Raw genomic sequence first — 16901 nt, forward strand, 5'->3', positions numbered from 1 at the left:
ACAGTCAGAAGTACATCAAGTACACTCACAGAATTACACAGTAAAGCCCTAATCCCAGTGAGCACAGGAAAAGGGAAGGTGTGCAGCTCAGTCACACAGTGCAGTAAGGCAGCGTGGAGGAAGGAGAGGGACGTGCTTTCTGTGAAAAGGAAGGGGTGGATCTAGGACACTGTCTAGCTCCCACTGTGCGGGGGAAAAAAGTAGAGCTCATGATGAATGCACTATAGGCAGCACACCATGCCCCCCTGCTGTAGCTGGGTATGAAGGCAGCTTCCCCCCCTCCACAGGAATTTGTTAAACTGCAGGACTATAAATAATAATAATTACACCCTTGCCCCCCCCCGTGGTGAACTCTCTTGCTTCAGATACTAAACGAAAGCCACTGACACTCACCTCACCTTTGATTCAGCAGCTGAGCAACACCACCTCACTGTCTTCTTCCTGTGTTGTCGGCTCCTCTCTCCCCCTCTCCGTGCGTGTCACGTGATCACAGTGCGGGGGAGGAGGAGACACTGACTAGCAGAGTGGTGTCCTGCTTCTGCTGCTGCAGGTTGGCTCCCGGCAGTGACAACAAGCAAAATGCCTTCTGCCCTGCTCTATTATACATCCCCGTCTGCGGCCGGGCCCCCTGGGACCTGCCGGGTACTAAGCGAGCGCCTGCATTGCCTAGCGGTAAATCCGCCTCTGCTGCTGACTGCAGACTTTGGCGAGTCTCATGCAGGACAGCCTGATGTTTTAAAATCAATCTGGTTTTGCCTTTTAAACAACTGGTACTTTAAAACATCGGGCAATCTCGCACGGGACTGTCTGATGCCTGCAGTCCGAATGCTGTAACATAAACCCCTATAGATACTACTAAGAAGTTGTACTCTAGCATAAGGTTGTGCAAGCATCATCATTGCAACCTCATCATCTATTATGATGCCCACTAAAATCAATTGTTGAGAGATGGATAACATTCTGTCTATAGTCATTCATTTTCTTGCATGCACTAAGTTTTGCAGCATATAAAGTATACCACATGTTAATTTGTCTCATCTACATACACCATTTGTAAAGCCACCCACATGTGCAGTTGTCTTCCCATGGGTAATGGAATATGCATGATTTTCCACAGCTATACCTATTGTCCCTATAGCTCTGTCTACTTCTTCTGAGCTTGGATTATCACCAGGATTGCTAGTAACTTTCCATTGCTTTTCCTGCTTTAACTGCATCTCCACAGCAAACTTCATACAGGTGAATAAGGGATTTTCCATAATCACTAAAATCCTCTAATTCCCTTTCACTGTGGCCTGTATTTTTGGTATCAGCTGTCTTCACACTGAGGTGTCTGGACACACTGGTAACTGGAGTTATGCATGATGGCAGCCTGGGCTCAGAACCTATTTGCGCACTGCTGAGCAAATTACCTATTAGCAAAATTGATCCATCAGTACTGTAAGACAATAGGAGAGTACAGGAATACTAAGCTGTATATGGAAGTGTGCTAGACATGCAAGTGGTGATTAGGCTACACAGCAGGCAGCCTAACCAGTTCAAAGGTTTATTAACCAGGTAGAAACAGGTGGTGCTAAACACAGGGTTAAATAAGTACAAGTTGTAGTGCCAGATGCAATCTAGAGCGTATGCTGGGCATTGGAGTGCACCAGTTAGTATGGGCTAGGTAGCAGTATGGGGTAAGTGGTGGTGGAAGAGGGCAACCAGTTACCTGTGTGGCTTTGTATGGTATGCTGGTGACAGATTCTAAGGGGCACATCCATGCAGTATGGAAACCAATGGAGAAAGACACACAGAGAGCGCTCCTCATCCAAAACAATATGTCAATATGTCCTATCATTGGGGTATTGGAGAGGGGAGTGTGGTCAAACACTGTCTCTTCCTTGTAGTGATGCGCCAGCGGGATGACATCAATGCCAGGCTTGTATGTATGCATGCACCCTATTCACACCACTGTGTAGAGTGATGCTGTACCTGTATGGATGTGTAGTACTTAGTGCCCCAAGTGAGACTAGTGTTATTACCTGCCATAGCCATTACTGTTACCGCTGTTAACCCTGTGCATACTGCTACTGTGTATACCACTGTCTCTGCTGTTAACTCTGTAAACACCGCTGTGTACACAAAAGCTACTCAAAAGTACTTTATATAAACCTGGGGCCACCTATAGTATTATGTCTCAAATGCTGAAATAATGCATAAAGAGGTTTAATCTTTAAATTGCTATAAATGTTGAGAGAAAATAGCCAATGGCACAGATTGGAGTGAAAATACAGATGAAAATATGATAATATAAAATTTAATAAAATAAAATGACCCTAACGCTGCTGTCAAAATCAGGTGGCAAACCAATGAAAAACTACTATATGGAAAACATAGACAGCGCTGAAAAAGGGAACATGTAACTAAATGAAAATAGGTTTGTCCATATATATAAAATACAGTGCAATAGCATCTAATAGATAATAAATTACTAATTTGACAATTATATTGCTAAAACATACAAAATACAATTTGCATAAAGAAAGGAAACATGACCTTCTATATAATTTTACATGCATTCAATATAATACATCAAGATAAATATGAATGTATAAATAAAGATTTTTTTTTAAAAAAATCTTTAAATTGCACAATGCTGATCTCACCATAATTCATATAACGTGCTAACAATGATATGGTCACTAGGGGCCAAATGTAATAGGGTGAGAGTTTAGAAAATGTGAGAGTTTAGCAGTAAACTCTCACATTGGTTGAGTTTTATCTTCAAAATGGGAAAACATCTGAATGAGATTTTAAATCATGAGAGTTTTTTAAGTCTAAAAAAACATGCAAGTTCACTCTGTTACTTTGTTTTTGGACACTATTACATTGACAAAGTTTAAAAAGTGTCAGAAACTCTCACTTTTCTAAACTCTCGCCCTATTACATTTGGCCCTATATGAGAGTGACGTATGACATATATAATTCAATGTTAGAGATTTCAGGAAATTAGTCAGCAAAGATGGATATATAAATTTAATGATAGCCTAACAGTGACAGTATGCTGCCATAAGGACAACTATAATGCTTGTCCTAAAGTGATAATATAAGCAAAATATAATAGATTCCACAAATGGAAGAAGCATATAATTCACAGTGTAAGGATCACACTTACAATGTGACCAGCCTCTTGCTAACAGTTATTAACGCTCAAAACAATTGTATCAGGTAAGTAACAGAAAATGTTGCAATCATCAGTTGTACACAATGCTCATTCCCATAGGCATGGGAAGAATGAACATTTTCACAGTTGTAGTAGAGAAGACAGAGTTGTCCAATAAGCTTATTAAAAAGCGTTTTGCTGCAGAAAAATATAATAGTCTAATATATCAGTGAGTCAAAGTTAATGAGATAATGCTCTTTTAGAGATAGGTACAGTAGATGGCTGCTGCTTACCATGGGCATTTAGTGAATGGTAAGTGAGCGGAGCACCTATTTCCTAAAGATTCAGAAAAAGTAAGTAGACATCTGCTATTACTCCTCTCCCCCTCTATTGTCTGTTACATAGTAGCGCAGACCTACAGTATAGTACGGACGTCTGGTGCAATGAGAGTATCATGAAGGAGGAGAGGGGATGCAGCAATATGAAGTGGAGAAACAGTACCTAGGGGAACAGTCTGTTGAGCTGCTGCCTCCCTATATTTTTGGGGATCCGCATTGGATAGAAGGTGAGCGTGCTTCATGGATAAATCCCATTGGTATGAGGAAGTGTACAGGTAATCCCAGTGGTGTGCTGTAATGACTCAGGTTCTCTGTTACCCTGAAGGGTAGAGCAGGGATATCCTCAGTAATCCTCTCTACAGCACTTGTGGTAGCGCTGTTACCTGATAGTAGAGTCAGCTGAATAGGGGGCTGGTAACGGAGCTCAGTGTGTGCAACAGCCCCCGCTTCAGAGCTAAATGCTCGTTACACCCGAGGGCTTTGTCAATGGTATGCCTGCAAGTTACACTAATAGGTTATGAGTGTGAAGTATACAGAAGAGTCATGTTATTGGATCAGCACAGAAAATGCACAATGCAATAGCCAGCATGAGATTTGTCAAACTGAGAGGATCAGAAAATTACACCAACTTGAAATTTACTATAGAGATGTAGCTAAAATGAAAAAGGCTGTGAAAGATCAAAAATGATCAGGGTGACAAATCAAACGCTGATTGTGTGGATAAAGCCATAGGAACCATTGGCCTAGCTGTGTACTCCATAATTCACAGGGAAATGTCAGCTCATGATATGGATAATCCTGCAGGCGGAGCACTGTATGGGATAAAGGTCTGATAAGGAGAATAAACCTGAGGCGTACACTGTACGGTACCAAAATGAGAGCATGCAGAGACATTAATGAGTTAAGCTGCTGCATACCATTTGAGACAAATGCTGAAAGTTCTGCTTTACTCATAAAGGACAGGAAGCCCAAAGGCCTAAGAACGAGTGTTTTATATGTCACAATGTAGAACATAAAACCTCTGAATGAAAAGAGATTCAAGCGTTGTGCAAAAGAAACATGCTAAAAGAGTCAGCTTTAAATTTCACAGACAGTTGTAGGAAGGTTTGCTGGTGCAGTACCTAGACTCGGGAGCCACAAGGCATTTATTTTGCAATTTAGATTGGTTTACATCAATGTGCAGGTGTGACCCTATAAAAGTCAGAGGGATCAGAGACAAATGGGCACATTTACTAAAGCTTCTAAAACAGACAAGTGGAGGTGTTGCCCAAAGCAACCCATCATATTCTATCAGTTTCTAGAATGCAATAGAGAAATGATAGCTAAAATCTGAGTGGTTGCTATGGGTAACACCTCCACTGTTAATTTTTCAAAGCTTTAGTAAATCTACTCCAAAATCCTTACAGCCACAAAACTCAGGAAAATCACAGTGTGTCTGGATATAAGAGGTGAAATTATAGTCACAGACATCCAAGATGTCTTATTCATACTAGATTTGGGGACCAAATTTATCGCCATAAATTATCTAGAAAAAAAGTATTTAAGGTCATGTTCACAGAGCGCAAGTGTGTTGTGCAGAATAAAAGAGGGACTGTGACAGCAACAGCATCCTGGTACCAGCAACTATATGTCTTTGACTCAAATCAGAGGCTGCCATTACATAACACTCCTCAGTGTCTATCTATGGAACTGTGGCTATGATAATGTCCAGAAACTCCTTTCGGAATAGCTATGAACAATCCAGAGAGACTGGCATGTGAGAGGTGTATAATGGGGAAAAAAATTGGTTGCCCCTTTCTGAAGTCAGCAACCAGAGCTGAGGCACCGCTAGCATTGGTGCATACAGACAAAGGTGGTCTGATAAAGATAGGATTGATAAGTTAATTCCAATATTTCCTGACATTCATTGATTCATTCAGTGACGCAAGCCAAGAGAATAGTTTTTGGGCAGAAGCAGTGTCTACTGCAGTATATATGAAGAACTTTGCCCCCGAAGTAGCTCTGAAAGGCAACATACCGCTAGAAAACCGAGCGTCGGTCAGATCTGAGTCTTTGGGTACAGAGCATATGAACACATCACTAAGAAGAAGAGGTCTCAAGTCACTTGAGTGTTTTGTATAATGCTTGGATACTGCCAAGAAAGTTAAGGATACAGACTATGTAACATTACAAATAAAAAGCTTGTAAAATTCATGTAACAGTGCCACCTAGTGTAAAGCTTAAACAAGAACCACAACACAAGTTTATTACACTGAATATGCAGACAGCTGGAAGCATGTCTGAGTTAGAAACTGTCAATGTCGCTATCCAATCACAGGGCTTGATTCAGAGATCTATGCAATGCCAATATTTCCGCAGTTAAGTGATTATAAATAAACTGCGCATGCACTTAAGTCACACTGGACATGCCTCAAGGTACATTAATATAGTTGTTCACAGTGACTTTTTACTTGCAGCGTGATTGACAGCCAGGAAGCCTTTGTGGGTGGTAACCAGGAGTGGTGGCAAAGAATGCAGGCATGTTGCAACCATTTTCAGGGGTGTCTGACAGCCTGCATCTGCGATCCCACAGTCAAAATGGCTTTTTTGTCTCAGTTCCCATTGCCATTCTGAGAAGCCATAGGGTTACTCAGAAGTGTGATAATTGAATGATTTATTACTGATGCTGCTTCTTTGTACACAGATGCTTGGATTTGCAAAGTTACAGTTGGGTGCTTTAATACAAATTACAGTGACTGCAGCATTTGCATATTTTCGCACAGCATCTGCATACACAGACACAGTAGTGGTGGCATTAGTGTACATCTCTGAATCAGGCCCACAGAACAGGAGTTCTGTGAGCAGCAATAGGGCTAAAAACACCTAGGGATATTATGAGAAGTTGCATTTAGCACTTTCTGTGAACAGGGTGCCAAGAAGAGGGGGAGCGAATACTTCATACCCGGGCTGGCTGGAGGTTCCCTGTAGGGGCCCCAGGTCAGTAGTACATCTAGCAGGGCTAGAGAGGAGACCACTACTGCTCAGTGGCAGCAGTCTCTCCCTCCAACCTGGTACACACTGCTGTGTGCTGGGCTGCGATAGGTCCAGGGAGCTTGCTGCTGCTGAGCAGTAGCAGCATCCTCTCTCTTCCTGTAAGTGTTATGGGGGTGGCCGATCACTCTGTTCACCTGCCCCCCCTGAATCTGCAACCTGGTTGAGGGGGACAAATCTGGACTTTTTTTAAATATATATATATATATATATATATATATTTATATATATATATATATATTTATATATATATATATATATATATTTATATATATACACTGTATATAAGGAGGCATGGCCATACTTCTGAGATTTGGCTATGCCCCTCCCTTTACCCAGACCCACCAATGTGGATGGCCCTATATGTGAACTGCAAAATATCCAAGAGGCAAATTCAAACAATGACTGGAAGAATGGAAATCTGCAACCGATAAAGAGCTGCCATCATGGGATGATAATGATACATGGAATGTTGTTAACAGGCCAAGTCACTACAAAACAGTCAAGAATAAGTGGGTCTTTTGTAAAAAGTTAAATACAGATGGAACTATTGCCTTTTACAAAGCCCGTCCGGTCACTAAAGGATATACTTAAAAATCCGGGATTGACTACGGGAAATCTTCTCACCTGTTGCCAGGGGCATATCTATAATGGGTGCAGGGTGTGCGGGTAACACGGGCCCCACACCGCACAACCTGCACCCATAATATTACTTACCTCTCCGGAGTCCTGAGTCCCACTGTAAAACGACTGGAAAATGGCAGCAGCAGCCATTTTCCCGTTGTTTGTGCATGTGCAGTACAGGGAAAATGGCAGCCGTAGCCATTTTCCCGGTGACCTGTGCAGACACTATAGACTCTGGGCACACTCTAGTGCCCAGAATCTATAACAGCGGCACTGGCTGCACACAGCTCAGTGCGCTGCCGGCCGCCTGGTGGAGAGGAGGGGGCCCGTGTCGGAGACTGCACACGGGCCCCTTCCTCTCTAGAAATGCCCCTGCCTGTTGCCATATACAGTACTTTATGTTTAATCATTATCATATCTGCCATTCATGATTTACTGCTGTACCATTCAGACTTTGGCCCGTATTCAATTTGAGGCGAAAAGTCTGGATCCGCAATACTTTTTTGCTGATGACGTAATTTCCGCCTGTTTTGCTTTTACCCCGTATTCAGGCGGAAAGTCAATGCAATGTAATAGGCGAAAAAGATTCGCCTATGAATAGCAGGCGGAAAAAAGTGCAGAATTGGGGTTTTGGGGTGCAACGTTACGGGAACCCCCCTGCAGCCTCCAGACAGTCCCCCAAAGGTAAACTGTGGAAAAAAAATAAAAAAACAGTTAAGGACACCCCAAAAAATGACTTTGAAAAAGGAGTAAAAAAAATGTTTGGGTACAAAGTTAAAAACTAGCGAACTTGACTCTGGGGGGGTCGCCAAGTATGCCCCAAGTGTTTTTTTATTGCAGGTACTTGCGGCAGGTGGATTTTTCATGATTTTTTTAAACTTAACTTTAGCAACTTTTAAATATGCTGACCCCCATTTTCAAGTACCCCAAATTTGCTGGGATAAATTATTTTCAGGAAAAAATACTCCTGAATACTATTCTGCACCACGTATAGAAAAATGCTATTTAGCAACTATTAAGGCCATTTAAAAAGAACAAATACCTTCAGCAAGCCAAATCGGGGAGTACCTTAGGGAACCCCCATGTCAGAGGATCTTTTGGGGAGTGTCAGGCTGATTTCCCCAAATCTGACAGTACTTTCCAGTTCAAGTTATGGCAGGTCCCGTTTTTTTGCGTACTTTCAAATTGAATACGGGGTAAAGCAGGCATGCGCGCGATACTTTTCCATCTACAACACAGGCAAAGTAGGCGAAAAGTCCAGGACGCGTAAAAAGTATCGCGGCTCGGCTCAAATTGAGTATGGCTCATAGACTCAGCTTTCATAAATGGAGAACTAGCTGAGGAAATTTATATGGAACCTCCTGAGCATTACAATGAGGACAAGACACACATGCTGTGAGCTGGGTGACCCAATTTGCAATTAACCATGGGTATCTATCAACACTGGACTGCAGTTCAAATAATTCTAAGACACTTAAAGGGTTCAACTTCTTTAAAATTAGAGTTTTTAAACAGTGGAAATTCCGTACTGAAAGCTTTCTGTAATGCTGACTGGGGATCAGATGAGGATGACTGTTAATCATAAATGGGACTGTTTGTACTGGCACTTACAGAAAACTGCCAAGGAAGCCTTATGCTTCAGTACATTGAATGTGACAACAAGGGTGCAACTGACTTGTCCTATGGCACCTAGCACCATGGATGGTCTATTAGACATCACTACATCCATGCATTAGTGGAAGGTCTGTCAGCGGGATATGTTCAGCATCCCAGCGTGTGGGATGCCAATGCTTAGAAAGCTGGTGCTGGAATTCCGCCATGTCAGAATCCCGGTGCTGGCATCCCGAAGGTAAGTAGTGGGGGTGGGGTGAGGGCGGAAGGTTGGAGTTAGGAGTAGGCACTAGGGGGAGGGTTAGGGTTAAGCTCTTAGGGGGGAGAGTTAGGTTTATGATGCGGGGAGGAGGAACTTAGGTTTAGGCACTAGGGGGGGAGGTAAGGGTCAGGCACTGGAGAGGGAGGGTTAGGGTAGGGAGAGGAGGAGGGTTAGAATACTGACCACCAAGTGTCAGTATTCTAACCCTGTCAGCATGCTGGTGGCGGGATTCTGACCGCCAGGATCCCGAGCGCCATCATCCCGTACCCATTCTCTGTCAGCATGACCTATGTAACAAGTAAGGATAATTTTGAAAATATGCTAACAAAGGGATATGATAACGTCTCAATTACTAAATGCGTTTCCGAGAAAGTGTGGACTAGAATATATTTGAAGTGTTTATATGTTTCACTTATTATTGTTTATTGCATAACCCAATGTTTTCTGCTTACAGGTGGACTTTGCTGAAATGTTCAAGTAAAGTATCATGTTTTTTTGTGGCGGAGACAGCCCTGAGTGAGAGACAGGGCCAGATTTACCATTAGGCAACCTAGGCGTCCGTCTAGGGCCTGAAGAGTCTCCAGGGTGCGACCAGGCCCCCGATACGGCCTTGAAGAGAACCTGCTGCACTTTGCTGAACTGCTGCTAGACACACAGGAAATATAACAGCAGCAGCAGCGCACGGCTCCATTTCCTGCTCCTCACTTCAATCAGCTCCACCGCCGTGATGTGTGCAGTGCACTCCATTCCCCTCTGTCTGCAGTGTGGCCAGCCCCTTACCCATGGCTTGTGCTGCTTTTTACAAGCGGCGCTGCTGAAGCCAGCCAACCTCCCCCCTCTCCCAGTCACAATGATAGCAGCAGCCACCCCATCCCCCCACAGTGCAGCCCCCCACAGTGTAGTAAGCTCTGCGGCATGCGTATCTAGGCAGCCCGATCCAACCAACCTCCCCCGCAACTATGGCCAGTGTCCCCCCCATGGTCACACTGATAGGAGCTGCAGAACCCCCTGACAAGCCCCCACCCCGCAGTGTAGCCAACAACATGAGCAAATCTAGACAGCCACCCCTGCAGTGACAGTGAGTGCAGCCCTTCCCCCCTCTCCCCACAGTGTGCATTGCAGCCAGCCTCTACTGTGGGAACTGAATTAAACTTTCCACAAGCGAGCTCCATGGGATGATTGCGTGGACACTGGTCCTCAGCCTATGAAGACAACACGGCACTCTGGACTGGGTAAGTCTAACTTAAAAAAAATTCTAATAGAGTTAAATAACACAGCTCTTTACTTGCTCTTTATTGTATATATATATATATATATATATATATATATATGTCACTAGCTATTGTATGTGTTTATTTTCTTATCTGTTCCTCCAACCTCTCTAGTCTCCCTCTCCTTGTTTCACAATATTCTTCCCCTTGTCCTGCCGTCCCCTCAGTTACTCCCCATTTCCTCCTGTCCCCTCTGTTCCTCCCCATTTTTTCCTGTCCCGTCTATCCGTCTCCATTTCCTCCCATCTCCATCTGTCCGTCCCCCTTTCTTCCCGTCTTGCCCTATTTTTTTTCCCTCTTCCTCCTGTCTCCATATACACACACCGGTTTGGGGGGCCCCAAACCGGTAACTTGCCTGGGGCCCTGTGAGATCTAAATCCGGCTCTGGTGAGAGGGGTGTGCTAGGTAGGGAAGTGTGCTCCTGCACTGTCTCTTCCTCTCTGTAGTGATGTGTGGGTGGTATGACGTCACTGCCAGGCTTGTGAGCATATATGGTCACTGTGTAGAGTGCCGCAGTACTTAGTGTCCCTAGTGAGACCTGTGTTATTACCTGCCATAGCCATTACTGTTATGGTTGTTAACCCTGTACATACTGTACTGCTACTGTGTATACCGGTATCACAGCTGTTAACTCTGTGTACACTGCTGTTACTATAATAAACCCAGCAGCCTGGTTAAGGACATCTGTGTGTACAAACCTCCATTGCACATTCCGCTGACACCTATTGCAACCAAGCAAGTTATACTAATATAGGGAATGTCTAATGCAGTCAAATCCCAGTTATTCAATGCATATCCGCTAGTTTACTGCATATCAACCTCATGCACTTTTGTCACAACTAATGTGGCTGCAGCATTCTCTCATTAGAGTGTAGGGACAGTGGGTAAAGTGGCCAGTATATTGGACACATGCTATGGTCAGTGCATTAGTGGGCACTGGACCTTATTTAGAGGTGGACAATGCTGCTAGTTTCCGCCTACCTCCGGTGTAGCAGCCTGTGTCTGAGTGTGCAAGCCCTGATACACCCACTTTCAGCATCTCTGCACGCTGTAACACTGCTGGTGATTCTTTACACGCCACAATCAGCGCACCACCATGTGCACAATGGACACTTGTACCTACCCTATGGCAGGTGCAGCTGCTCAATCTGAACATGGCCTCTGTGGCTGCGGCTCTGTGTCTGAGAACGCAGCCACTTTCACTGACACACCTGTGACACTCCCATACCATGCCTATTAGACAGACTTTTCTTTGTGTGTACTTCTGGCCACCACCCAGGAATGTCCATCACTCTGCTGCACCATGCATGATACCGCCTGTCCTGAACGCAAAAGCATCTTTAGTCTAATGTGTAATGCATGCGTTGTAGGGGCTTTCCAATCATATTGTGCATGCAAAGTTACAAATGATCGCTCAACTATGTGAACATTGGTCTAACACTATTTTATTTTATTTTTTTAGAAATAACATACCCATTGTGTTTTTATTTATGTGTTGTCCCTGTAGCATTTTTCAGAAAGATACTTATTCCTAAAGCAGTATTCAGCTTACCGTACAGTACTAGTGGATGGCCAACTGTTTTACATCAGACTAAAACACAGAATAAGATACTGTAGATGGAAAACGCTACAGACAATGAATGATAGATGACATTTGCATAGTAGACTGTACATATTATCCAAATGAAACAGCAGAGGAAGAAAAAGGCATTAATAAATGTAAAATCATGTAAAGTCAATTCTAAAAATATACTAGCAGCTAAAAAAAATTTGTAAGGACATTACATATAGCCAACATGCCATGTAACACTACTTTGCAGCTTTCCTCAATCAACTGTAGCTTCAATTAATGACATGAAATCTATACCAGAATAAGAAGATACTTTACATTTTATAGCACCTTCAAGGGAAATAGGTCAATAAATATAATAGCAGTAAGAGCAGCAAAAGAAAAAAAAACAGCTCTTAAAGCTAGGGAAATGATTTAGTTAAAACCGGAATGGAGAGTGTGTGCTCATTGTAAGAAAAAAACACTTCTCCAATTACAAAAATAAGACAGGGGAATTGCTGTAAACTTTGAGCAAAATACAGTAGATGCTTAATAAAATGCTTTAATAGTAAAGTTGCTCGTCAGATTAGTTTATTGAATCACTTGATCAGTGTAAAAATGTGTTGGGATTTTTTTTTTGACCAACTAGACTGATACAAATGATAAAGTAAAGCTGGAAAATGTCACTATTAAAATCAATTTGTCAGGGCTACCCAAGTGTTTCCAATTCAGGTTAGCACAAAATGAATGAATTCACTCATGGCATAAGTGCCTGGGCCGGAGGCATCCAGGTGCATTACATAAACTACTAAACAATTCAGTTAGATCACTGTGGAATGATGTTATGAAAGGCATCTGTTGTATTAAAAAGTAAGTCAGCGCAGAGCATGTTGTCAAAGACGGTCCATAGTGATCTGTGCAGGCCATTGAGAATAGTAACTCATGGCTAAGGAAGTCAAACTTTAGTACTGTAATTGCTTTCTCAATCCTGGATTGTATTCTGTACTGAACTGAAGCCAATTATAGTTCAAAAAAGGGAGAAGCATAGCTAATGTATGGGGCTTGTTGTGTCATAATAGAGAAATGGAGTCTGATCTATTATGAAATCTTGGAAAAGTTTTGTTTTACTGTCACATGTAGATGATTTCAGAGGGTAATGTGAAGAAGAAAACTGAAGTGAACTGAGCTGTTCAATACTGCAACAAAAGCACACTTTAGACAAGGGCTGGGACTGAAAAGCAGGCATGCAAACAACCCATGCCAGTACACATCCAGGCATGCGCTTAAAGCAAAATATTACTTTTCATTGCCACAGAAGGATCTGTCATTATATAGCAGCTTGTCCTACATGTATGGACGCCACAACAAAATCCAGTACAGTTGTGGGGATTGAGGGCCTGATTCAGCAGTGGACGCTAATCACTGTGTGATCACAGCTGTGAATTCACATGGAACACAGTGGCAAAAATACCCTCCCCCAAACACTGACCACATATACGCACTTTGCGAATGGATCCTCTGTGCATATGTAATCGCAAAGCAATCACGATGCATGCCACTTACATGCATGCGCAATGACAAATAATCTCTTGATCTGCATAAATATCGGCATCACATCCACTGCTGGATCAGGCCCTGAGTGCAGTAAAAGAAGCACCCTCAGGCCACAAACTATTAAACTTAGTACGAGTATGTTGACTAGTGGCATGTTACCAATTTTCACAAATATTTGGGAGACCAGCCCAGCTCACTTAAACTAAGGCACACTATTTGGGGTGGTAAAAAAGATTGACAGTCAGTAGGTCGACACCAGATGGTCGACAGACAATAAGTTGAAAGGGTCAAATGGTCAACAGTGAAAAGGTCAACAAAGTCGAATGGTTGACAGGGTCAAAAGGTTTAGACACAAATGGTTGATACAGAAAAGGTTGACACTTATTTTTTGCTATTTTTGACCTAATCCTCACTACCCTCCCCCTAGTGCCTAACCTTAACCATAACCTTCTGCAGCCTAACCCTAACCCTTTGCCACCTGCCTAACCATCATCCTAGCCCTAACCCTAAAAATCGTGAAAAGCCATGTGTCAACCTTTTGTGGTTCAATATTTTTACCATGTCGACCATTTGATCCTGTTGACCTAAGTCCATGTGTGCATTTTAATTGTTGACCATTTGACCCTGTCAACCTTTTGGCCTATTGCCTGTTGACCATCTGGTGTCAACCTATTGATTCTATCTTCCATCTGGATACCCATTCCATTCCTCCTGGCACATCTGCTTTGCATGGCTGATCTATGTCCCCTAACCAAATGTTCTGTCCTTAAATTAAACTTACAGCTTTCTGTGAGGACGTGCAAATTTGGTGTACTTAACTGTTCCTGTTGTACTGGCAAAACCACATACATGAAAATGAATATAGGAACAGATATCATTGATATTATTACATATATGTGTGGGTGTATATGTGTTTATATGTGTGTGTATGTACGTATATATGTGTATTAAAGATTTACCTGTGTTTGTCATCTAGTACTGCTTGTCTGCTTTAAAACAGAAAGTCAAAGTATATGCAAACTGTCATTGTCATTTTAACATAGACTTTATATATTCCTGGATATATACAAACATCCCTAAAGCTATATAAATACCCTTAGGATAAATTAATTCAACAAATGTAAGTACACACAAGGTCAAAGCAGAAAAAATGGTAAAAGGCTATATACTTTGGAAAATTATGTATAAATATACAAAAAAGATTTAATAATTTACATTACAGGATACTATTCCATTGCATTTCTTTATAGTTGCTCACCGTGAATCTCAGCTCTGCCTCTGGTATGTAGCCACTGATCCGTATGATATCTTTAGCCAATGAAGACTATGTAGACTGATCTTATTTTTACTATTCACTTATGGATGCAAGACAACCTCGCCCCAACCCTAAAAAAAGGGAAGCAGAAACAGTGGTGCTTCAGCTTGCGATTAACTTCTCCTTTCTGATATGCACAGAGAGTATGACAGATTCCAGCAATGTACTCGTCACTTAGTTCTCACATGTAAGAAAAGGTATTGGTCAACAAATAAATGACAAGCGGATACTTTTTTTTTCATTTTAAAAGAATGAATTTCAAAATTAAATTGCAAAGCTAATACAATTAATGTGTATAGTTACAATATGAGGTGCTAAAACATGATTTTCACTGCTGGTATTCCAAGTTTCTTTTACCAAACATATTCCTATTTTATGTATACTATAGAAGTTCTAAATATAGTACAAAATAGCAAACGTACCACATTTCATGTGCAACTTAAATGTTGCTATTTTTATGTTACAACACTACTTAGAGCATTTTATATTCATAGCACATCAATTGTTAATTTCCCTAAACATTGAGAAATGGAGAATAAACTGACACTGAAATTGTTTGGTGACTATGGGCCTGATTCTGATGTGTGCAGATTTAGCAACGCTGCTGCATCTGTGGATACAGCAGCAATGCTAACACATACAAAAGCAGCAGGAGGCACCTGTAGAAGAGAGACTCCCCTGCATGCTTCAGTGATTTGCGGCTGCATCCAAGGACGCAGCCATCGGATCACTTGTATGAACATCGGTCTCAGGTTACATAGGATGGATGGTGTTTTCATGCTGCTAGGGCCAGGAAGTCTGCGTCAGAGGATGCAGATCCTGGCATCGGCACTCCCACAAAACAGAGATGAATGGATACAGTCACTGCCCCATCCCCGCCCACAAATGGCTGTAGCCTGTCAATCAGACTGCAGCTCAGGGAGCACATTCTGTGCAATCACACAGGACCTGCCCTGCACATGTGTAGGCCCTGTACTTGCAAGCAGGGCTGGACTGCCCATCTGGAACTTCTGGCAAATGCCTTTATCTGACCTTGATTTAAGTTTCTTCCCAAGAAATTGATAATCCTCAAAGTATCATTGGGTGTTAGTACTACCTCCTGTACCTGCGTTGCTCATGAGGTTCCTCCTTCCATCCTCTTAAATTTACGTCTAGGCCATCTTGAAGTTGCCTTGGAGTTTGTGCTAAAAAAACCCGGTTCAAATTGCTGTTTGATGCAGTTTCACAAGTCGCCAGTGCGCCTTGATGCTCCGGTTGTCTCTCCCCCTCTGGGTTACTAGCCACACACCCAGACTACTACTCTTGTGCAACTTACATGCCGTACTGGGACCGCTGTACATGTTTTGGCCACACAAATCCAAGCCCTCATCCAGAAGGTGCAGTAAATGTCCTTGCATGTGGAGGATGTTCGCTCACCATCTGTCCAAGCCTTGGTCAAAGAGACTAAGGTGAATCTCCCAGATCCATTTTCAGGAGATCGCAAACAATTCCTAAATTTGAGGGAGAGTTTAAACTATACTTCAGACTATGACCTCTTGGGGACCAAGGGGGTCATTCAGACCCGGTCGATAGCGCCGATGCACTCGGACCGGGTCGATGGCCCCCCACAGAGCATGCGCACGACGGCACCGGCGCCGTTGTGCGCATGCGTGAGACGCTGTCGGTCGTAGCAGGTCTCGATCCAAAGGGGGTAAGCTGTCGATGTTGATTGACAGCTCGCCCCGTTTGGAAGGTGGGCCGGGGGGGTGGCAGCCCAAACGGAGGTGTTCCCATGGGAACACCTACCGTTTGGGGGTGGCCCCACTGACATCAGTAGTGATGTCAGTGGAGAGATTCCGGCTCAGACAGAAAGCTCTCCGGGGCTTACGACAAGGGAGACCCTACCCTAGGGTCTCGTCATAAGCCCCGATGGTCGCGATGGTCTTGACCATCGCGACCATCACCTTAGGTGGTCGTAAGGCTGTGGGTGTTAACCCACAGCCTTACCACCGCAAAGGAGGACGTCTTGAAAATTCAAGACGTCCTCCCCTCATTCAGAGTGACCACACGCTCTGTGCGACCGGCTCTGAATGAGGTCCCAAGGCCCAGTCCGTCTGGGACCAAGGCCCAGTATGTTGGTGTATTCATCTCTTTGCTCCCAGGTTATCCTCAGACTTGGGCCTTCAGTTTGCCTTCGACTCATACCACCCTACAGTCAGTTGA

The 16901-nt window shown here is 43.2% G+C and overlaps 1 protein-coding gene across 1 annotated transcript in view; it reads right to left on the reverse strand.

The window, feature by feature from the left end:
* LOC148529028 (uncharacterized) overlaps positions 1-14718 on the reverse strand; it is a 109698-nt gene extending 94980 nt beyond the window's left edge. Inside the window, exon 1 of the mRNA XM_088468985.1 lies at positions 14643-14718. The gene's annotated coding sequence lies outside the window, so the exon portion shown is untranslated. The remainder of the gene's footprint in view (positions 1-14642) is intronic.
* Between the last annotated feature and the right edge of the window lie 2183 nt (positions 14719-16901).

Source organism: Taudactylus pleione, unplaced genomic scaffold (genome assembly GCF_031769625.1).
Source record: "Taudactylus pleione unplaced genomic scaffold, aTauple2 ptg000087l, whole genome shotgun sequence".
Classification (NCBI taxonomy): domain Eukaryota; kingdom Metazoa; phylum Chordata; class Amphibia; order Anura; family Myobatrachidae; genus Taudactylus; species Taudactylus pleione.